Source organism: Macaca nemestrina, chromosome 5 (genome assembly GCF_043159975.1).
Source record: "Macaca nemestrina isolate mMacNem1 chromosome 5, mMacNem.hap1, whole genome shotgun sequence".
NCBI classification, from domain to species: Eukaryota; Metazoa; Chordata; class Mammalia; order Primates; family Cercopithecidae; genus Macaca; species Macaca nemestrina.
The window spans coordinates 89892914-89917237 of record NC_092129.1 but is presented as its reverse complement, the minus strand read 5'-3'; the positions used below and the strand labels follow the sequence as shown (position 1 = coordinate 89917237).

Below are 24324 nucleotides of genomic sequence, written 5' to 3'. Positions count from 1 at the left end.
AAGTGGGGTAGAATAAAGAAAAGAGGAAAGCAAAGTTTTTAAAGCGAAAGAAGGGGTGGGTAAAGAAAGTGAAAGAAATTAAGCTGACAGGAAGAAACAGATGAAATGCAGCTGTGATGCTCATTTGTTCTTCTTTTAAAATGTAAATTACTTCTGATTTTGAAGTCAAGGTCTGGATATTTTCCTGTGGAAATGTAGCCATATACCCTCTAAATAGTCTCTCTTCCCCAAAAGAGAGAAAATTGGGAAAGATAACGCAGTTTTACTGTAAGCAATACAAAAAAATAGTTCTAAAAACCCCAAGGCATTTCAGTGTAAGTTGTCTGCAATAGACAACAGCCTCAAAACCCTCCAAATTTCCTAGCGTGAGACAGGCACAAAGCGGGAGACTTGGTTGCCTGGCAACCGCGCTCTTCACAGGCAGCTGGAGTAAAACGAACCCTCTGGTGCCAAACGGCCTTTCACCTGCTTCGTTAAAGTGAAATCAGAGAGAAGAGTTACCTTGCAAGGGCCAAAGCTCCCCATGAGAAACAGAGGCTTGAGAAAGCCTCCTCTAGCTTCACTTTGGAAAGGCATTCCAAGCAGGGTGGGAGGTTTCTAATGCCTCAGTAATTAAGGATGCTTTTTCCTCCCCTCCCCCTCCTCCTCCTCTGGGTGCCACCCTGAAAATAACAGGCTGCAGGCTTGGTATTCTGACGTTGTATAGAGGGGAGAAGAAATTACTTTAAATCTTTTGCTCCAAATTGATAAATTCTGAAAACCAGGGACATTGCTTACATCTCCCCATTATTTTTAAATTAGGTTTGCTTTCTGATAGTACAAGGACTAACAAAGTGTATTCATGATGAAAAGAGAATTTGAAAAAGATGACTATGAAAATAGTCTGTTTTTACTTAAGTACCTGGGGATTGAAGTTATTCTGGAAATTTTACCTGGCTATTTTAGTGGAAATGTGAACAGTACCTACAAGGGATTTCGTATAAAAAATGGTGAGGGCTTTCCAAAAATATTTGTACAGCCCACTCCTAAAATGCAAAGTATTGCAATATACATCTTTGTGTGAATTTTAGCCTTTGCTAGAAAATACACAGTTTTTAAATAGACACTTAATGAGTAATTCTCAAATAGTCTGGCTCTTTCAAGGTCAAACAGTAAAATGTGAGTGGAAATTGGGCAGATACCCGCATAGCAGTCAGAAACAAAGCACTGAAGTCAGCATTTACAGTGGCGGATTCCGGTCCTTGCACTGTCACTCAGCACAGCATTAAAATTTTGAGTTCTAATTTTGGTGGCATAGATCGAACATATTTAGTGTTCATTGGGAACTTTCCTTCAGATGAGATTCTAAATATAAAACAAAAAAAATGTATAATGTTCAAACTTTTCAGGTTACACAAATTATATAAATTTATTTCAGTTTTATTCACTACCAGTAAGTACAATTATTTTTACACCTTTCTATAGGACCTTGTTGACCTCATTCTTTTATTCTGTTGTATTTTACTGAAATATGAATAATGGATATACATATATGAATATACACACACATATTTTATTCATCTCCCTACTCCACCTCCAAAGTTGAGGAGTAAATATGTTTTTCATTCTCCGCATTGACTTCTCCAAGGCAGTCTTCTATTATTGTTAGTAGCTATACAATTATCCAGTGTTTCTATAATAATCTATTACTGAATAGGATTTTTTGGTAAGTTTTCATTTACAAAATTATACTGGAAGATAATTTATTTTCTTTTACGTTAAAAGCCTGGCACCATAACTCCTTTGGGGAAAAGAAATTTAAGATAGAAGGTGAGCTCCTGAGGCTATGGGTTAGCCCACAGGTTCTTAATCTGGTCTGCACATTAGAATTACCTAGGGAGCTTTTTGAAAGCACTGATTTCCACCCCCCTTCTTTCACCAAAGCTATGATTTTGATTCCACATCTGAGTCAATTCTGTGTGAAACAGCATCAGTATGTGCACATCGACTTCTAAGGTAATATTGGTTGAAAAGTTTTAAAGTTGTCTTATTTTCTGGGAGATGGACTTTAGGAGACTAGTGCAGTGTTGCAGAAAAAATGAGCAGCGTTTAATGTTATGTGTGCCTAGTGGCTTTTCCCAACACCTGTGTCTCTCTCTATTCCTGTTCCTGCAGCCTTCCATTCTAATACTGCATCTTAATATTTAATGCGCTAAAAAAGTTAAAGAACTGATTAATGTTAATAAAAAATATTCTAAACTATGTGGAAACACAAGAAGGAAAGCAAATGTTAGCCCTTACTGTTAGCCCACCGCCAAGTTACGTTTTGGTAACTAGAGGAAGAGGGTAATGTTTTGGTTATATCAGCAATAGTACACACAGAGTTGATTAAAAAAATAAGCAGTCATTTTTGCCTTAAAACCACATACACATTTTCTTAATGTGTAGTATTATTTTCTGATGGTTGTGTGTTCGTTTGTTTGTTTGAGACAGAGTATCGCTCTGTCACCCAGGCTGGAGTGCAGTGGCGCGATCTCGGCTGACTGCAACCTCCGCCTCTCGGGTTCAAGCGATTCTCCTGCCTCAGCCTCCTGAGTAGCTGGGATTACAGGTGCGTGCCACCACGCCTGGCTAATTGTTTGTACTTTTAGTAGAGATGGGGTTTCGCCATGTTGGGCAGGCTGGTCTCATACTCCTGATCTCAGGTGATCCACCCACCGCTACCTCCCAAAATGCTGGGATTACAGGCGTGAGCCACCACGTCCAGCCTCTGATGGAATTTTCAGTAGGTGTGTATTATTATATCATCCCACGAAAGAAATAAAATTTTTCTACCTGTACTGTTAATAATGAAAATTGGTAATTTGTACAAAAGGATTTGAATATATCTTTTGTCATATACCACCACATACCATTTGCAATCATACGCAAATTTAATCATTCTGTGCCTAAGAACAGAATAAGCTCTAGACTATTCTCAGTTAGATGTACTTGCCTGGATTACTGTTTCAAGTTGATTAAGTTGGTGCTATTGCTACCTAGTTAAGAGACTGAGAGATACATTAGCTTTTCATTTACTGACAATTCTATTTATTGGCCTCAAACTGTCGCTATGACATTGTAACTGATCTTGTAACTATTACGGTTACTGTTACAAAGAAGAGAAATCAGGTTCCTCGAGTAAAAGATAAGAAATCAATTTTGGTTAATTTAAGCAGAAGTGAATTTTACTATAGGGATGTAGGACTACTCAAAGTTGTTCAGGAAAACTGGAGGTCAGGCTTCCCAAACAGGCAGGAACCAAGCAAAGACAGGCAGAAAAGGACCAGAGCCTCAAGTGAGGTTACTTTGCAGGATCAGTCTGGTCATAGCAGCCATTAACTGCACTGACCACAGCACTGTGAGACACCAATGCCACTGTGCATTACTGCAGGAATCACTAGATGTCATTGCATTCACTGCTGTCCACTACAACATGGACTAAATTCGAAACTGTCCCTTTAGCTTTATATTCATAATCCAAATTAACATCTCTTACAGCAGCATTCAATCTGCCGAGCCAATATCACCTGCCCATACACCTCGAATGCCATGGGCTGGGGGAAGGAAAGTTCCTCCTCCTTTGGCTTCTACCCTAGGAGCTGGAGTTCTGGATTCCAACAAGATTCTAGGAGTGGAATATTCCTTAAAATACAAAATGAGTTTGGAAGACTGACAGCCATAAAGAAGGCATATTTTTACCACTCCCCACCTCTACCTGGCACTACACATGTGAAAAGAGTGATAACTCTATTCATTAGTGGAGGTTGCGGAGGGGGTATACATCCTATTGATAATGAATTTGTAGAATCAACTTCAAATATGAACCACGCACAAAATTATCATTAGTTAATTTGGAATAATGAACTCTGGGATCAGGTAAAATTTCTGTTTTGTCATTTTGATAACTGTGACCAAGACAGGTCATGAAAATATACACTAAGAGCCTTACACATAAGCAATGAATTACAGTTGCCAAAATAGTTTGACTTGATGGGTAAAAGATTTGATGACTACAAATTTGACATTATTTCTAATGAATAGCAACAGATTTACAACATATCAATATTTATGGGATGTAAGTAAAGCAGAAGTTAGAGGGAATTTTATAATTTCAAATAGTTATACTAGGAAATAAGAATAATTTAAAACCATAAATTTGTTTCCATTTCAGGAATTCTATAAAAGAGCTAATTAGTAGAACAAAGAAAATTTTAAAAATTAAGAGGAGAGGACTATAAAACAGAAAGCAAACAATATGGATAATTTTAAAGGCCCCAAAATTGGTTTTAGAAAATATTCATTAATGTAATTAATCATATTAACTGAACACAAAATGAGACAAAATCATCTCGTAGACTATTTTACAAAAGTCAACAACCATTCATAATTCTTTTTTTTTTAAGAGACCTTTTTTTAAGGGGCCTTGCTCCCTTTCCCAGTCTACAGTGTAGTGGCCAGTCACAGCTAACTGCATCCTCAAATTCCAGGCTCAGCGGATCCTCATCCTCCTATGTAGCTGGGGACCAAAGACAGCCACCACCACGCTTGACTAAGTTTTTGTTGTTTTCTTTGTAGAGACAGTGTCTCACCATCTTGTCCAGGCTGGTCTCAAACTTCTGGCCTCAAGCTGTCCTTCCACTTTGGTATCTCAAAGTACGGTGATTATAGGCATGAGCCACCATGCCAGGCCCATTCATAAGTTTTTAAAACGTATTCACTAAGTTAGTAATTGATAAGACAAACAAATCATAAAGAAAAATATTTACTAAGCATATGAAAAAGTGCCCAATATCATTAGTTGTTAGGAAAATTCAAGTGAAAACCACAATAAGCTACCACTACACATTCACCAAAATGGCTAAAATTAAAAAGACTAACCATACCAAACGCTAGTGGGGATGTAGAGGAATTGGAACTCTCATAGTGTTGTGATGGGAATGTTGTGATATAGCCACTATGGACAATAGTTTGGCACTTTTATACAAAGTTAACACACACTTACCATATTACCCAGCAATTCTACTCCTAGGTGTTTACCCAGAGATAAATGAAAATATTTGTTACACAAAGATTTTTACACAAATGTTCACAGCAGCTTTATGCACAATAGCCTAACATTGGAAACAACCTAATTGACCATCATTAAGAGAAGGAATCAATAAACTGGTATTTCATACAATGGAATACTGTAAATCATAAAAAGGCACAAATTACTGATACATGCAACAACGTATGAATCTCAAACATACTTATGAAAGAGAGAAAAAGAACCTGTGTGTGTGGGGTGTGTGTGTGTGTGTGTGTGTGTCACATGATTCTAATTACATAAAGTTCTTGAATAGGCAAAACAAATGTAAGGTGAAAAAAATCAGAAGAGTCATTTCCTTAGGATTTTGAAGGGTTTTCTTCCTGAGAAGGGAGATTAGAAAACTTTCTGGTAAAGGATACATTCTCTAACTTGTTAGGGAAGAGCTACATGGGTGTATGCATTTTTCAGATATTGAATTGTATCCTTATGATCTATACATTTTAATTTATGTGCATTTTATCTCAAAAATAAAACTTTAACAAGTATCAAACTCTAGTTAGTAGGTATGTTTTTGTAGCTTATCAATTCTGAAACTTCCTTTTGTGTAGTCTAACTTGACCAAATGAACAAATATATTGAAGGTAATTCCAGTGAGGTTTATCATTTATACACACATACATATATATTTTCAAGTCCTATTCTCTGAGAGGGTATAGAGGCAATGATACACCAGCAGCAATTTCCTGCCTACTCCCCAGATCTTGGTCTCTAAAGACTATTTTCCACTAAAGGAAACCAGAATTCCTAAGATAAATAGTTGATACTAGCGCTGGGTCAGGGGATATCCAAGGTAAACTTGGAAACTCTCCTTGTGACAGAAAGCAAGGAAGTAAGGAATAAGGGGACATTTTAAATAAATAAGTCACCTTAAAAAGACTTTCACTGGCCAAATTTGGGACAATTTTAACACACAAGTAAATATTGATTGTAATAGATTATTACCTTGTGACATTCACCAGGTTATCACCTGATGAATAAAATTCTGAATTTTGACCTGGGCAAAGAATTTGTGGCTAAGACCTTAAAAGCAAATGCAGTAAAAACAAATTGACAATTAAGACTTAATTAAAATAAAGATATCTGTACAGCAAAAGAAACTATCAACAGAGTAAACAACCTACAGAATGGTAGAAAATATTTGCAAACTATGCCTCTGACAAAGGACTAATATCCAGAATCCACAAGAAACTAAAACAAATCAACGAGAAAAAAGACAACCTCATTAAAAAGTGCACAGAGGACATGAACAGACACTACTCAAAAGACGCTGAACCTCACTAATCATCAGAAAAATGCGAATTAAAATCACAGTGATGTGCCATTTCACACCAGTCAGAATGACTATTATTAAAATGTCAAAAAAATAACAGATGCAAGTGAGAATGTGAAGAAAAAAGGAATTCTCATACACAGTTGGTAGAAATGTAAACTGGTTTAGGCTCTATGAATAGCAGTGTGGAGATTTCTCAGAGAACTAAAAATAGAACTACTATTCAAACCCAGCAATCCCACTACTCAGTATCTATCCATGGGAAAAGAAATCCTTCTACCAAAAAGACACCTGCACTAGTATGTCACAACGCTATTTGCAATAACATAGACATAGAATCAACCTAGGTTCCTGTCAATAGTGGACAAATAAAGGAAATGTGGTACATCTACACCATGGAATACTATGCAGCCATTAAAAAGAATGAAATGATGTCCTTTGCAGCAACATGGATGCAACTGGAAGCTGTTATTCTAAGTGGATTAATACAGAAACAGAAAATCAATTGCCACATGTTTTCACTTATAAATGGTAACTAAACAATGGGTAGAAACAGACATGAAAATGGAAACAATAGACAATGGAGACTCCAAAATGGGGAAGGAAAGGGTCAAGGGTTGAAAAACTACTGGGTACTACTTCATTATTTTGGTGATAGGTTCAGTAGAAGCCTAAACCCCAGCCTTACACGATATATTTGTCTAACAAACCAGCACATGTCCCCCCATGAATCTATTTTTTTTTTAAGCATACTTACATTTACCTTTTATTGCTGAATTTCTGTTCTTGGCCTCTTAGAGGTTAATAGATTTTTTTAAAATATTCCAGTAACGTAATACAGGTTCACTTTGAAAGGTGTTTTTTTCTCAAACACTTCTATTGGCTGAAAAAAAAAAAGTTTATGATTAATCTTATAAGAAACAAGCTTACATTTACCTATATCATTGTATTTCTCTATTGGCCTATTAGCGCCCAATGAGGAAAGAAACATTCTTTAAAAAGAAAAATAATCCATAACTCCATGTTGACATAAAGAAATAGATGAATAAATAAATAAATGGGAGAAGGGGAGTGCACTCCCTAAGGTAGAATGCAAATGATAAGAAAAATGAACAAAAAATGATGGAGTTAGAAATCAATGTGTGGATATCACATTTAGTAGATAAAAGTTTAATGAAGAGGATATTTATGTAGCCTCAAAGTATCTCTCCACAAGTACCTAATAATTAGGAAGGGAAAATGATGGTTCTGCCACCATAGAGAAACCTCATGGACACTACTTCACTCGAGTGATCAAAACTCATATTAATAGTGTTAATGCAGTCTGAATCATGCGCACTCCGGTATGAGTCACTGAGAAGGATAAAATGTCACTCAGTGGAACCGCTGACAAAAATCCATAACCTGAAACTAACAATGATGAAACAGCAGATCAGTTGAGGGACATTCTATGAAATAACTGATCTATACTCTTCAAAAATTTAAAGCCAAAAGACTAAGTATGATGGAAGATCTTCTCTGAGTTAAAGGATACCAAAAAGACTTGAAAAGTAAATGCAATCTATGCTCTTGGTTTTGATTTTGAATAGGGACAAAACAAGAAAATGTCCTAATTTTGATAATTATACTGTCAATACATAAGATAATTAACAGGTTATTAGGAAACACACAGTAAATTATTTAAGGGTAAAAATTCATGATGTTTCCAATTTACTTTCAAATGATTCAGAAAAAATAATTTGCAAGTACATAGAGAAAAAGTGTGAAAAATGTAAACAATTGATGAGTCTGAATATAGGTTACATGGGTATTCCTAGTTCCCTGGGCTATTCTTGAGTCTTTTCTGTAACTTTGAAAGTACATCAAAATAGACCGGGCATGGTGGCTCATGCCTGCAATCCCAGAACTTTGGGGGCCCAAGGCAGGCGGATCACGAGGTTAGGAGTTTGAGACCAGCCTGACCAACATAGTGAAACCCTGTGTCTACTAAAACTACAAAAAAAAAAAAAAATTAGCCAGACGTGGTGGCACACACCTGTAATCCCAGCCACTCAGGAGGCTGAAGCAGGAGAATTGCTTGAACCCGGGAGGCGGAGGTTGCAGTGAGTCGAGATCATACCACTGTACTCCAGCCTCAGTGACAGAACGAGACTCTGTCTCAAAAAAAAAAAAAAAGTATACTAAAATAAAAAGTTACAAATACATAAATAAAAGTCAGATCCCCATCCCACCGACACCTAAAAAAGGCCATACACAGGAGACTAGTGAGTAAAAAAAGAATAGTACTGGATTATAATATTTTTGGCTCCATAATCTTTGGGGGATTGTTTCTAAACATAGCATGGAAGAAAGCTCCTCTTTACCTGACTAGGAAAAGTCCCAAAGGTAATACATGCCTTCATCTCACAGCATGTGATAACCTGATTCTATCTTGTTTGATTGCAAGAATAAGGGTAGGGAAGCAAGAATCAGGTTGATTATTCTTTTGCCTCAGGGGAAAAATCTTTTATTGTTGCTGAAATATTTTGATTCATTTTTTATAAATTATAAAGAAAATTTTTCTAAGGTAGCTAGGTATTTGTAAGCCTAGAGCTATTCTGAAGACTCAAAATGCACACAGCATTTTGAGCACTGTCTTTTATTAACTGCGTGAGGTTTAAGCATTCTGTTTAGAGAGATCAAGAGATTCTTTTTGTTTGAGAAGAGAAGGGACTGAGTTTGCTGGGTGTGGGATCCCAGGACATTTGTATCCTTTCCCTTGCCAAAGTATTTTGTCTTTTATTTACATATTGTGGTTCACAGCCTTTATGTGATGTTACAGAATTTTTTTTAGCCACTAATAAATCCTAATTAAAATCAACCCTTAAAGGCAGTATTTAAAATAAAGTTGCATTGGGAATGAAATGTATCTTTCAGTTGTGCTCTCAGTAACTGAAAAAAATCATAATAGTAAATTATCATTCTTCTTCAAATTTTTTATACTTGCTAGAAGTGATACTTTCTGTCATTCACAAGAGAGAAAATGTCTAATATATAAACTTATTGTAGCAAGACACATACATTGTCATGCCATTAGCTCAGGCTAGTGCCTGGTGGGATGAAAGACACTCTCACTCAAAATCTATGTTTTTATTGTTGATTAAAGATTTTTAAAGCAAAGCAGTTAATTCTCATTACATTAAGAATTTGTTTTTATTAGACACCTTATAATTATCTTTTATCTCTCTGATCTCAGATTGCTCATTTAAAATGGAAATGGTGAATGTTAAATGAACTAACATATATAAAGTGCTTAGTACAGTGTCTGGCACATAAGTGCTCAAAAGATGATATTCATAAATATAGATTATCTTATATTATAAAGGTTCAAATTAAAAATACCATATTGAACTCATGTTTATCCACTAAGAGATTAAGAAATAAAATATCTCAGAAAACTTTGAGACAATAGTGCAGCAAAAACATGTTAACCGATAGAACTCCAGGCTAGTGGCATGCAGAGAAGGATGCTAACAAAAAATGAGCAGGCTTCCACCACCAGCCCCTATAGAACCCTAGCCAAGCCCAGGGCTTAGCAGCATTTGATGCAGAGAAGGGCAGAAAACTAAAGAAGAAAACAGGTGTGAGTGTTTATTGGGGTGGGGTGAGTAGAGGAAGAATATGCACAATAGACTGAAATTCTTTGTTCAGAACTCTCAATTTTTCTCCTTCACTTCCACACACTGAATACAAATATCTAAGTACCCCAACCCTAAGGGCCAAGAACTGGAGGTTTGTTCTCTAGAAATATTGAATAGATGAAGACAAGATCATTATGAAACATGATACAGTTTGGCTCTGTGTCCCCACCAAAATCTCATCGAATTGAAACTCCTGGTGTTATAGGAGAGGTCTGGTGGAAGGTGATTGAATCATAGGGGCAGACATCTCCTTTGCTGTTCTTGTGATAGAATTCTAATGAGATCTGGTTGTTTGAAAGTGTGTAGCACCGCCCCCTTCTCTCTCTCTCTCCTGCTGGCCTTGTGAAGATGTGCTTGCTTCCCCTTTGTCCTTCTGTCATGATTGTAAGTTTCCTGAGGCCTCCCTAGAAGCAGAACCCATACAGCCCACAGAACCATGAGCTGATTAAAGCTCTTTTCTTTATAAATTGCCCAGCTTCAGGTGTGTCTTTACAGAACTGTGAGAATTGACTAAAACAAGGCACATGGTAGGGTAAAAATGAAGCACACAATTGAAAATGAGAGTAATTATTGAGCCATTCTGCAAAACAGATTGATCCCAGTACCTCTACCCCACCCTGCACAAATTACTGAAAGCCAATGGTAGAAGACTGTAGAATTTACTTTTTCTGAAAAAATTAAACCATACCTCCCTGTACTGACATTTGGGGCCTGTGTGATCAGCCATCATTCAGACCAATTTTATAAGAGTAAGGTGTGCTATTTGCAAGTACCAGCAATCACAGAACTTCCAGTAAAAATTTGAGGGCTTCAGTGTTAAATGAGAAAGGGTGAAGTCAGTAAGCAAACCAAGGAAAATAAATCCAGAGGAAAGATAATGCAGGAAATGCAAGAGCATTTCAAAATTAAAACCAAAATGCAAATGAAGGCATCAGGGAGATGGAAGTTTTTGCATCAATAAAAATGGATGATATTTATAAGGAAGAATTCTTAGTAGTTAAAATAACATAGTTGAAACAAAGATTTCTATCTACAGAAGCTTAGAAGTAAACAAAATGTCAAGAAGATAAAAAATGTGAGATAAAAGCTAAAAACTGAGAGCATCAAACCAAGTGCTCAAATAACTAATTAATCTGAATTCTATGAAGAGAATAGAAGGGAAGTCATGGAGATAAAGATATCTTTTTAAAAGAGCCTTTTTCAGAACTATAGTACACATTTCCAAATTGAAAGAATTCAAAAAGTACCAGCACATTTAATGTTTTGAATATCTAAAACAAAGCATATTGTCATATTTCAGAGTACTATGTCAGCCAAAGAGGCAAACCCAAACAATTAAAGAAGGAGAGAGGCGTCACATCCAAAGGAGGAAAATCGGAACAACACTGGGCTTTTCATCAACAGCACTTGCTGATTCAGAGAGAAAATGATTTTTAACCCAGAATTTTCTCATTTACAAAGGAGAATACAATAAAAATACTTTCAGGCATGCAAAGAGTCACAAAATTTTTCTCCCCTTCTTAGCTGCCAGGAAGGTGTACAGAATAGAAAAAACATTCCATATAGGCCTTAGTGCCAGAATCTTGCAAATCAACTGTTTCCTTACAACTTAAATAATAGGAAGCTTATTTGAGTAATAACAAAAGTCCAGTCTCCTGCATGGCTGGCCCTGCGTGAATTACTCTTTCTCTACTACAATTCTGCTGTCTTGATAAATAGGCTCTGTCTAGGCAGCGGTCAAGGTGAACCCACTGGGCAGTTACAAATTTGGAGGCTTGTCCAGGATTGCCCTGTGGTTTGGTAGCCCCTCTCTGGTGATGGATCCGGAGGCCAGGTCAAGTGGCTGCCTAGTTTTCTTGAACTGGGGGATAATTCTGGTACTCTCTCTATTGGTGGGACACTGCTGACCCAATGTGCATGGATTTAATTGCAATAGAAAAGTATTCCTGGGGAGACATGCCTTAACTGTAGCCCTATCACATCATGTCTGTCTGCACTCCCATTGCAGGGTATCTGGGTTGGTGAGCATTCTAGGTTTTATCAATGTCTCCTTTCTTCTCCTGACTTGTTCTGTAGACCCATGGTGGATGTCTGTTTGTAGTTCCACCATGGTGTTTCTGTCTCAGTGCAGCTCCTTTGTGGGGTCTAACTTGGCTCTCCCTAAGTAGTAGGAAGACTCTTGGTTCAGGAGACTTCCCCTCAATCAAGAAGATTTTAGGGAGATTTATCAGATGAACAATAGGAGTATAGTTTGGAAGGGATACTCTTGGAATTCTTAGTTAGGGATCTTCATTTGGAAGGCCTTCTGTCCGTCTCATCTTTGTTTCGTTGTGTTTCTATATGTGGAGGGGATATAAGAAGGAATTGCTGACAAAAGTCCAGCACCCCTAACTCAGAGAATCCTCCTTACTTGTATGGTCACATTCAGTGAGCCCTGAAGAAAGCTCAACATGCCAAGAAAGTTCTTGGGATGACTATCTGCTCTTTGCTTTGGCCAGAGACCATCCATTGTGAATTACTGTTTGGAGGCCATCCCTCCCCACATGGAGTGGATCAAAGACAACAGGGATTAATGGGAGAAAGTCCAAGCTTTGTGAAGTTGAATACTGGGTGCTGAACACAGTGACTAGTGTCTGTTTTGTTATGTGTATTTTGCTGGGATGGAAAATGTTAATTCAGTTCCCCATGCATTGGGCAGCATCTTGCAAAATTAAGAATCTTTTGTCTATGGTTCCATGAAACAAAAAGGATAATTTTCTTTTGTAAAGTGGCTTGACCCCCATAGCTCTGGCATAGCAAGCAGGGTCATCTGTTCTTCTGGGAGTTGCAGAGAAAGGGAACCTGGAAACCTGGAATGCCAGCAAAAAGGGTAAAACATTTTTACCACCCAAGTTTCTGGTCTCTCTCTCTCTCTCTCTCTCTCTCTCATTCTCTCTCTCTGTCTCTGTTTGTGTGTGTGTCTCTGTGTGTGTGTGGGTGTGTGTGTGTAAATGGTAAATGTTACTGTTTGTCTCTTCTGCAAGGATTTGATTGAAGAAAACATAATTTGTGAGACTAGTTTTAGGCTGTAGCAAATCTAGTGCACTTTGTGCTAAAAATTTGTCTTTCTGTAATGGAGAGAGGGTTATCACAGGATAGAATGAGGAGTTAGGACCCTTATAAGCCTGCTTTTCAAGCCAGCCCAGCAGACTGGTCAGTTATAAACTTTGCTGCAGGTCCCTGAAACCAATACCAAATGAAATTTTTTCTGCCCTGTTTTGTGGCCTTAAGAGCTTAACCTTGTAATCATGTGGGGATACTATCTCTTGATTTCTGCCATCCAGAGGACAGAAATTTCAGGGCACATGTCATAATTAACCCTAAAAATTATCTTGAATAGTTAAGAGCCTCTGCAAGCTTGAAATTGGCCGTTCTAGACTTCTTGTGGGAATAGCAATAGAAACTGCTCAATGCTGTGTAGCTCAGTAGCTAAGGCTTTGTTTTTTAGCAATGGTAGGCTAGGTTAAAGTCCTAGCTTCCAGCATAATTCCTTTCTGGTTTGTTATTTATGTAACTTTGCCATTTATTGAGGGTTCCCCTCGCCCACCCCCACCATGAATAGCTTCTGATTTCCTGTCTTGGGTTTTCCTTCCTCTGAACTACCTTTGGGGATATTCTAATTCTTGTAAAGAAAATAAAACTGCTTACCATCTATTTGAGACAGTTTGTGCATCCATGGTTAAGTCATAGCCTTAGTTAAAACTTACTAATTTCACTTGGGAGGTTTTTTGTGGTAAACTTAAAAAGCTAGAAATATTAACTGTCTGTCCTAGCTAGAGTCTGGTAATAAGAGATTTTAAAAGATTTTTTAAAAAAGCTTGTATTAGTTTATTCTCACACTGCTAAAAAAGACATACCTGATACTGAGTAATTTATGGGGAAAAAAAGGTTTAATTGACTCACAGTTCCACATGGCTGGGGAGGCCTCACAATCGTGGCAGATGGTAAAAGAGGAGCAAAGTCACATCTTACATGGCAGCAGGCAAGAGAACATGTGCAGGGAACTCTTCTTTTATAAAACCATCAGATCTCCTGAGACTTATTCATTATCATGAGAACAACATTGGAAAGATCTACCTCCATGATTCAATTACCTCCCACCACATCCCTCCCATGACACATGGGAATTATGGGAGCTACAGTTCAAGATGAGATTTGGGTGGGGACACAGCCAAACCATATCAGAACTCTATGGTTAAAATCGGCTTAATTTAAAACAGATATCCAAGCTACATGTATTTAAGAGGCCTTTATCTTTTCTCTCTTCTTGAATCATGCTTTCCTGTAAAAAACTTTTCCTTTCAGTGGACTGAATTGATTTTCTGCATTTTGTCATCTTGCCACTCTTGATGTCAACACGAGAGAACTTATGATAAATTCTAACAGCTTGGGGACTTCTGACAAAAAGCAGAGGAGTCTACACAGACCCCATTCTGGGGAAAAACAACAACAACAACAACAACAACAAAACCTATTTTCTTCATGGAACCCCAGGAATTAAAAACAAAAATAGGTCCCTCTCAAAATCTAAGGCTCTGTTCTGCTTTGCACTGCATTATGTGATTTTTTTTTTTTAACTTTGGGGGGCATCAAAAATTACTTTGCATTATGGGAGAGATTTAGTCTTGGTGTGTAATAGCTAGGTAAAAATATATATATACTCTAAGAAATGGCTAGTATCTGTTATAAAGAGATACTTAGATCTTTGCATGCTTGGATCAGAGAACCTTGCTCTTGACCACCTGGAAGATACAGAAACATCCCCAAACCCCACTGAGAGATGAGACTCCCATGGGGGATGGGCTAATTAAAAAATGGGCTGATTGTCTTTGGGTTGCCTTGCAATTAAATGCATGATAGAAGCATTGCACTATCTTCTCCCATAGTATTCCCCTCCTTTTGAGGGATCCAGGATTCAATACAAAATAGCACCCTTAATTTTGGGGAATCTGTCTTTGCCTTCCAGGTGTGCTTACTTATTAGGCCCTAGAAACTGCATGTATTCCTGGCCCTGCTCCTCCAAGGGCTCCACCCTGAAGCCAGTAATCCTATTAAGAAACTAGCAAATAAAAAAATTTCAAGTGCTGAATCTTCTGTCTGTCTGTCTATGTATTTATTTGTGTTGTCAGTGTGATGTTTATATTTTAAAAGTTGATTAATTGGCTCAGAAAAATAAGCATTTAAATCAAATATTTTGTCAGAATAATAGAAACTTTAATGCCTTTTCATTCATATTACTTTAATAATCTTTTGTAAATAAAGACAGTTTTAAAGATCATTGGTAAAATAAAAATGTCTTCAAAATGTAGACATTTGGTCTAAATTTAAGGTTAGATATCAGATTTTCTAAATGCTTTAAGGTCATAAATTGCTTCTTTGACTTTTGAAAATTGTTCAATGTATCTACTTTGGAGTATTAGATTATAGATAAAGCCTGGGGACATATGGAGAGCCATGCCCCCTAGCTATGCTAAAAAGAATCAGACATTATCTGCACTTCTGTGTGATGTCCTAGGCTCCACACCCAGTACATAACTAAAATCACTTACTTATCAGGTTTTTCACAAAAAATAAAGGATGGTAATAGTTAACATTCTAACATGTAATTGAGACTACTGGAGAAACAGTTTTGTGTATAAGGTTGCAAGGTATAGAAGGAAAGTAGAATGTAATCTTGGTGGGAGATTATAAGAAGGTATGGGAATATGGTTTTTGTTACAGACAATGTAATTTTGTCTAGTTCAGAGGGTTTTTATAGATTCTCTTAACCTGAAAGAATAATGGGACAAAACTGAAGGTTTAAGCAAGTTGAAAGGATTTGTAACGGGTTGATCTTGTAAAAACAAAAAAAGTTTTGACGGTATAAACAACTTGGCTAAGATTTGAAAGAGATTATTTAGCTTTTCTCCATTTGTTAAAACATTAAACTCATGCTGATGGGGGCCAGAATCTGGGCCCATGTGTCTGAACCCATCAATTTTCTAAGGAACAGGGTTTGTTTCTGCTGTTTATTGGAAAATTGTAAAGAGTTCTAAAAAGTTTATGAAAATCTTATCTTATGGTCAAACTAATTAAAACTGGATATACATAAAATTTTATTAAAAACCAGCATTATTACTAAAGATGCAGTATTGTAAAAATGGAATTTGGTTTTCCCTTTTGAAAAAGATTTTTATGTAATGTTGAAAGACAATGAAATATTTTTGTTTGCCTTTTAAGTAAACTACAAAAAATGGGGAAAGGAGAAAGAGAAGAGACAGATTCAGCTGGCCTCATGCTATTGTCATCAGGTCTTGCTGTTTGGAAAGGTAAGTCCTCTATCAGAGTAAAGGTTTTTATTTTTTAAAAAATTTTGAGTTGTCATTTTGGCCAAATAAATGACTTATAGTGACCTGAGATTTTATTTTGTAATATCCAGTGTCTTAAACTTTTCATATTTGACAAACTTTCCAAAATCAACTTATAAATTATGTCTATTTCTAACCTAATCTGTTCAATATTAGGTCCTCTAAAGTCTAAAAATGACATTTGGCTTATTTGGTGTAGAAATCATACAGGAAGCATTGTCAAATATGAAAGGTGTTTGGCTTTCTTGGACTATATTTGTGTAAATGTGTTGTTTGTATATATTCCAAAATTATGTGAAATTCATAATTCTGACATGATTTAGTATATGTTATCAGTAATCATTATAATTGTTATGCTAAGTTATTGTGTGCCACAGAAGTAGCAGATTTTCTTATTGTGTCTTTAACTGTGGTTGCCCTAAGGCTTTTTGTCATTCATAGACAATTTTCTTATTGTGACCCTCTTCAAATGGTGGTCTTATAATCAGCTATTAAACTTTGACAGGTGTTTTTGAATGGAAGTTTCTGATAACTTTGGAGTTTATGACATTAGAATAAAGGAAAAACACATACAGGACTCCCATGGAGAGCTGAAATGTTCATGAATATCAAGCAGAACAGGATTTATCTGAATGGACTGAACTAATAGAAAACTGAAGGAATATTTTTTGACTATTTTGCTTAAACCATTGCTGATCTTTTTTGTTTTCCAGAGCCAAGAAAACTTTTTTTGAGCCTTTTACGACTTTTAAAATAGAGTAAAATATACTTCTGTGAACAAAATTTGGAGCATGTTCATTTCTCTACGTGATTTCTCCAGAACTTGGAAATTATTTACACTGCACTTGATTGATCAGCTGCCACACCCAGACTGATAAACTGGCTCATCTGATACTGTGGTCGCCTACCCAGTGACTGACTTAGTGCCAGAGGACAGCTTCCACTTCCTATGATTCCATCTCCAACCCAACCAATCAGCACTCTTGACTCACTGGTCTTCCCTCGCCCACCAAATTATCCTTAAAAACTCTGATCCCCAACTGCCCAGGAAGACTCATTTGAGTAATAACAAAACTATGGTCACACACACACACACACACACACACACACACACACAAAATAATAATAATAGTTCATTTATGATAGTAAAGGAGAAAAATAATCTATCTTTCAGTGATGGATAAAGACAGTTTTAAGCCCATTACTTAAAATTACAAGGTCATCAAAATAGAAAATAAAAGGTGATAGAGTTGTATTGAAAAGAATAGACAAGAAGAGTGGTATAAGTGAGATACGTTTTTTATCCATTAGGAAAATGTTATAGATATGTTTGAGATTGATACTCAAAAATAGTTGTATAATGTATCTTCATATGCCTATAATAAACATGTCTATACATGTTTGAAATAGTAAACATATCTTCATATGCCTGCAACTGGGGTTTGGATCTATAATGACACGAAGAAATTGTCTGTTCCTATTCCCCACCTTCCCACAGGAGAGAAGAATTTCTCTTCTAAGAGAAGATGAGCAGATCAAGAGAGATGCTTTAAAACCACAGAGAGTTTTCAGAGGATGTGCATTTTAGCACCAAAATATAAATATGGGGAGGAATCTGTGGTGCCAAGGGCCCCAGAAAGCTGCACTTGAAGTGGGACACTGGGAACCCCAACTGCCAATGCTGGTGAGTCAGCCTCTGAAAGAGTAGGATTCAATTAACCTATTGGCTGTAGAGATATGTGAGCAAAGCAGAACTAGAGTAAATATTGAGAAAATGCTAAAACTTAGAGCATATGGCACTAAGTATGGTTCAGCTCCACCCCATGGGTAGGTCCAGCAGGGTATCAACAGGGATATCTTGGTGATTTCCTCCTCTTCAGGAGGCACAGATCGCTAGCTGGGAGAAAGAATAACAGACTAATCCTGATTATAGGTGTCATTTCCACCAACACTCTAACCAAATGTGTTTGGAAAATCTGAGAGGCACAAGAGGTGGGGTGTGCTGAGAGCCTACCAGTCAGATGAAGCTTCTTATCCAGTGGACTGAAGCACAAACTGCTAAAGCAAGCCTTCGTGGCAAAACTCAAATTCAGAAGACCTAAGGGGAATTTTTATATCTGAGATCTAAGGTTATCACTCTCTATATTCCTGGAATAGTTCTCTCAAAGTCCCCAATGGAACTGTGAGAATTATCTGGACCCCAAGTTGGATGAGAACTGCAGAAAGCTCTTTGCTATTATTAGTCATGCCATAGATGTCTAGAGACACATGCTTTTTTTTTTCTGAGTGACATACTCTGCAAACACCAAGCTTGGTGAGTGAGAGGCAACTCAGCAGGCACAGTTGTACTGATTTCAGATAGCACATTGCAGTGTACTTTCTTCATATTATATTACACATACACACACAGACCCACGCAAATCACATCATTCTGTAACATCTGCATGAATCAGAGGAAAAAGGCAATGCTATAATTGAATATGAAATATCAAACATAATGGGACATAGATACAGGGTACAGAATTTGTGATCCACAAGTCTGAGTTCCATTTGTCCCACAACAATGTGTTAGGCCGTTCTTGCATTGCTGTAAACAGATACATGAGACTGAGTATTTTATAAGAAAAAAGGTTTAATTGGCTCATGGTTTTGCAGGCTGTAGAACCATGAGCCAATTAAACCTTTTTTCTGGCATCTGCTTCTGGGGAGGCCTCAAGGAGCTTTCATTAGTTGCAGAAGGTGAAGCAGAAGCAGGCACATCACATGGTAAAAACAAGAGCAAGAGAGACTGTTGGGGGCAGAGGAAGTGTCATACACTTTTAAACAACCAGATTTCACAAGAACTCACTCACTATTGCAAAGACAGCACAAAACCATGAGAGAGTCACCCCCATGACCCAAACACCTTCCACCAGTCCCCACCCAACGTGAAATTTGGGTAGGGACAAATATCCCAACCATATCAAACAGTATAAGTATTTCAAATTTTGTAACCAAAGATCTTATGAAGAGATCTGCCAGGAGTATAACAAATTATGCTCCTTTGAATGTGATTCCTTTGAACTGTGGTCACCAGTGAGGAGAAGCGGGGAATCTTGCAGTATGTTGCACTCTGCTAGCAAGGTCCTACTCTGGTTGTGCTGTGGTACAACCCTTTTGCCCTAATTTTAGATGGTGTCCATGTTGTCCTTGTCCTGCTTCCGCTTGTTTAAACACTGACCTTAGAGTGAGATTAGTCTCTATGCTCCCCTCTCTACCTCTTTCTCTCCCTCACTCTCTTTCCCTTCTTCCCTCCCTGATCTGTGTCTTTGGTTATTAATCTCTAACTGTATGCTGATATGAGCATTCCCTTTCACCCTCCAACCCTGTCCCTGCTTTCCCTCCTCATCGTGGGGGTTTATAGATGTTTCAGTCTTTCTGTATTATTCACCTATTGCTGTGTAAAAAATTATCCCAAACTTGGTGGCTTAAAACAACGGTATCAATTATCTCAATGTTTCTGTGGGTCACGAGTCTAGGCATGACTTAGCTTCCAGGCTCAGCTGGGAAGGGTCCTTTTTGATGCTCATTGTGTGATTGCTGGCAGGATTCATTTCTTTGTAGCTGCTGGACTGAAAGCTCAATTCCTCACAAGCTGTCGACCGGGGTCTGCCTCAGTTTTTAATATATGGACCTCTCCAAAGAGCATTTTGGAACACGACATGTCAGCTTGCTTCAGGAGAGTGGGCAAGCTATAAAGCAAAAGAGTGCCAGCAAGTGAAAGTGTGCTAGCAAGATGAAATCACTGTGTTTTGTAATCACATCACAGAAATTATATCCAATTAATTTTAGTGTATTATATTCACCAGACACAAGGCATTAAATCCAGTTAACACTTAAGAAGAGGGGATTACACAAGGGTTTGAATACCAAGGGGTGGGGCCCACTGGGAGTCATTTCAGAGCTGTCACCCTTTCATGCTTAGGGTGAGGGAGAGGAAGAGCAGTTGTAGAAGCTGGAGGAAAGCAGAAATTTGGAGCCACATCAGAAGCTGCCTCCCACCCTGTCTCTATGGTTTGCCCATTCCAGATCCACAGCTATCCCTTTCTGTATCCTTTGATCCAACATCCTAGAGTCTTAAGTTGTCTTTATCACAAAGTTCTATACTTACTACACTCTTGGTTTTAACCATTTGCCTGATTACCTAATTTTCTGTCCTGCCCAATAGCAATAACTAACATCTACATACTGGTGTATGTACAGATTAAAAAGCATTTTTCTTTAAAGAACTGAGGTTTCGGGAAAGGATATGAGCAAAAGACAGAAAAGCAGTGGTCAGAAAAGTAGAAACTTTGAGACAGTGCAATATGCAGCTTTAAGCATTCAATGGTCAACCATTAAGAGCTTTATGTTTTCCACTTAAAACTACATTCACTAAATCAGTCACTGTAGACCTAGGGTATTATTTGCAAAGTGGAGCATAGTATCATTTGGTTCTTTTAGTAAGTTTAGTAAATTTAATGTAGCTGAAGCCTGATTACTGTAATACACACAGAATTTTGAGAGTTGCACATTTTAAATGGGAAAAATTTCACATTAATTTTGAATATGACCGTAGAAACTAAGTTAATATTAGACCTTTTTGCTTATCAAGCACAGATTCTGACAGTGGTTTTCATGGTTGTGTTCGATGGCTTTCTTTGACTGCATGACAATTAGAAACACTTTCCTGAAAACTGATTTTTCTAGTAACCAGGTCCAGCCATCTTCTGTACTTTGATCTGCCATTTCTTCCACAGACGCAGTTACAGCAACATACAAAATCAATCAGCAGAAAATGCTTATTTATGTCAAATATGGATTTTTCCAACAAATAGTTTATGAAAATACCTTTCATGTGGATAATGACTAGTGGTAAGAAGTGGACTGTCTGCTTCCCAGTAATTACAGCCTGGTGTTGCTTTATTCGCAAGTAATCTATTGCTAAGAAACCTAACATGCCTAAAGTAGGTCAGGATACAAATGGTGTCTTGAAAAGGAAGAGAAATGGGAAAAAAAGAATAGACAGTTATTTTATTCTATCTTGTGTCTTTTCCTCACTACCACACCGACTGTATTGCACTTGGATATCTTTTCACTTAAATAAAGGTATTAAAGGGACAGGTGATGAACAGTGAGTTTGTATTCCGGGAGCACTCTCTTACGGGTTTAAATTACATACAGATGAAAAATAGCCCATATGGCTTTTGAACAAAATGAATGGCTGCAAGTCCTAAAAAATCTAGTGGAAAGGTTGGCATGCTAAAAGGTTAATTAAAATTTGACTCTGCAAGATGGATACTTTTATTTATAGAACCTTTGGCTGATTTTCATTAGCCATGTTTTTTTCGAATTAAAATAATATGAGCAGCTAATAGCAATCAGCTTGAAGAACTGAATATTTTAGAGACAGAGATGATTCATAGGCCTTTTAATAATCATTTTACAGTAGGTGTCTCCACTAAAGAGCACATAAAACATTTGTATTCAGCCATTGTCTGGTTCAAATGTCAGGAAATTTTAAGCTGAAAAAAATGAGGAGCAAATTATTTAAAGCTGTCTAAAATAAGTCATTGATATTATCATGTAAATTTGATATTTCCCTAAAGGTTCTGGAATCATTCTTTGACATGACAACTCATAAAGTCTGAGAAAGTGGACCAATAGAAACATTATTTTCAAAATGAGAATTTTCTTATATTTCATACATACATACACAAATAACGAGACTTAAGAGAAACAAACGTTTGCATGAAAACATTGTGTACACATTCATAGAGAGAGACAGATGGAGACGGAGACATAGGCAACAAGAATTATCATTATATCTTCTGTAGGATTAAAGAAGCTTTTCCTCCCCTAAATGGCTGAGAATAACTAAAGAACAAGATTAACGTCTGTAAAGGAGAGTCAGATAGCATGAATAAAGAGCTATATGAAAAAGAAGGAAGGAAGGAGGAGGAAGAGCAGGAGAAAGAAAAACGTGTCAGAAATATACACTTCCCAAATGAGTGTATACCCCCACTTTGCAAGAAACAACCAATACCCTCCTCACACCCCAGATTTTTTTCCTATTACTTTTCAATAATAAAACTCTTGAATTTTAACCAGGCACATTACATCTCAGAATCGATACAACTTTCTATGAAGCTAAAATTGTACAGTAGCTTGCTTCTGGACAATGGAATTAAAGTGGAGGTGTTGTGTGCATCTGGAAAGTGTCCATTCCTTTCTCTTTCTCCTCTGTTGACAGGAAAGTAGATATATGTGCTCCAGCCAGAGCTGCCTTTCGAGATCATGGGTGATTTTGAGAATACGGTGTTTGTAAAACTGAGCACTAAAATGAAAAAAGCCTGTGTCTCTAACACTGTGGAGAGTCAAACCAGTCCTGGATTCCTTTTCCTAGACTTGTATGGTCAGAAAGACATCTAGGAAGTCCTAGCCAGAGCAATCAGGCAAGAGAAATAAATAAAAGGTGTTGAAATAGGAAAAGAAGTTAAATTATCTCTCTTGACTGACGATATGATTCTATATCCAGAAAATCCTAAAGTCCAGCCAAAAGGCTCCTAGATCTGATAAATGCCTTTGGGAAAGTCTCAGGATATAAGATCAATGTACAAAAATCAGTAGCATTTCTATATACCAATAACATTCAAGCTGAGAGCCAAATTGAAAATGAAATCCCATTCACAATAGCCACAGAAAAAATCAAATACCCAAGAATACATCTAACCAAGGAGGTGAAAGATCTCTACAAGGACAACTACAAAACACTACTGAAAGAAGTCAGAGATGACACAAACAAATGGAAAAACATGCCATGCTCATGAATTGGAAGAATTAATATCATTAAAATGGCCATACAGCCCAAAGCAATCTACAGATTCAATGTTATTCCTATCAAACTGCCAATGCCATTTTTCACAGAATTAGAAAAAATCTATTCTAAAGTTCTATGGGGAACTAAAAGAAAGAGCCAGAATAGCCAAAGTAATCCTAAACAAACAAACAAAAAAAACCATGAGGCATCATATTACCTAACTTCAAACTGTACTATAAAGCTACAATAACCAAAACAGCATGACTCTGGTACAGAAACAGACACATAGACCAATGGAACAGATTAGAAAACCCAGAAATAAAGCTGCCCACCTACAGCCATCTGATCTTCAACAAAGTTGACAAAAATAAGCAGTGGGAAAAGGACTCCCTATGTAACAAATGGTAGTGGAATAGCTGGCTAGCCATATGCAGAAGAATGAAACTGGACCCCTACCTTTCACCACGTACAAAAATTAACTCAAGATGGATTAAAGATTTAAATGCAAACCTCAACCTATAAAAATTCTAGAAAACCAAGGAAATACCATTCTGGACATTGGCCTTGGCCAAGAATTTATGACCAAGTCCTCCAAAGCAATTGCAACAGAAACAAAAAACGACAAGTGGGACCTAATTAAACTAAAGAGCTTTGCACAACAAAAGAAACTATCAACATAGTAAACAGACAACCTACAACCCATAGAATGGGAGAAAATATTTGCCAACTATGCATCTGACAAATGTTTAATACCTACAATCTGCAAGAAAATTAAACTAATCAACAAGAAAAAACAAATGAACACTTTTCAAAAGAAGACATACAAGCAGCAAACAAACATGAAAAAATGCTCAATATCTCTAATATAAAAGAAATGCAAATCAAAGCCACAATGAGTCCTATAATCCCAGCAATTTTTGAGGCCGAGGCTGGCAGATCACCTGAGGTCAGGAGTTCAAGACCAGCCCAGCCAATATGGAGAAACCCCCACCTCTACTAAAAATACAAAAAAAAAAAAAAAAAAAAAAGGCCAGGCGTGT

General features: G+C 37.1%; 1 long non-coding RNA gene across 1 annotated transcript; it reads left to right on the top strand.

The window, feature by feature from the left end:
- The first annotated feature begins 454 nt into the window (after window positions 1-454).
- Window positions 455-16409, top strand: LOC105498561 (uncharacterized). The gene is made up of 4 exons (XR_011623067.1): window positions 455-586; window positions 1765-1809; window positions 1924-1995; window positions 16319-16409. It is a non-coding gene; the product is annotated as an uncharacterized lncRNA (long non-coding RNA).
- The last annotated feature ends 7915 nt before the right edge of the window (window positions 16410-24324 follow it).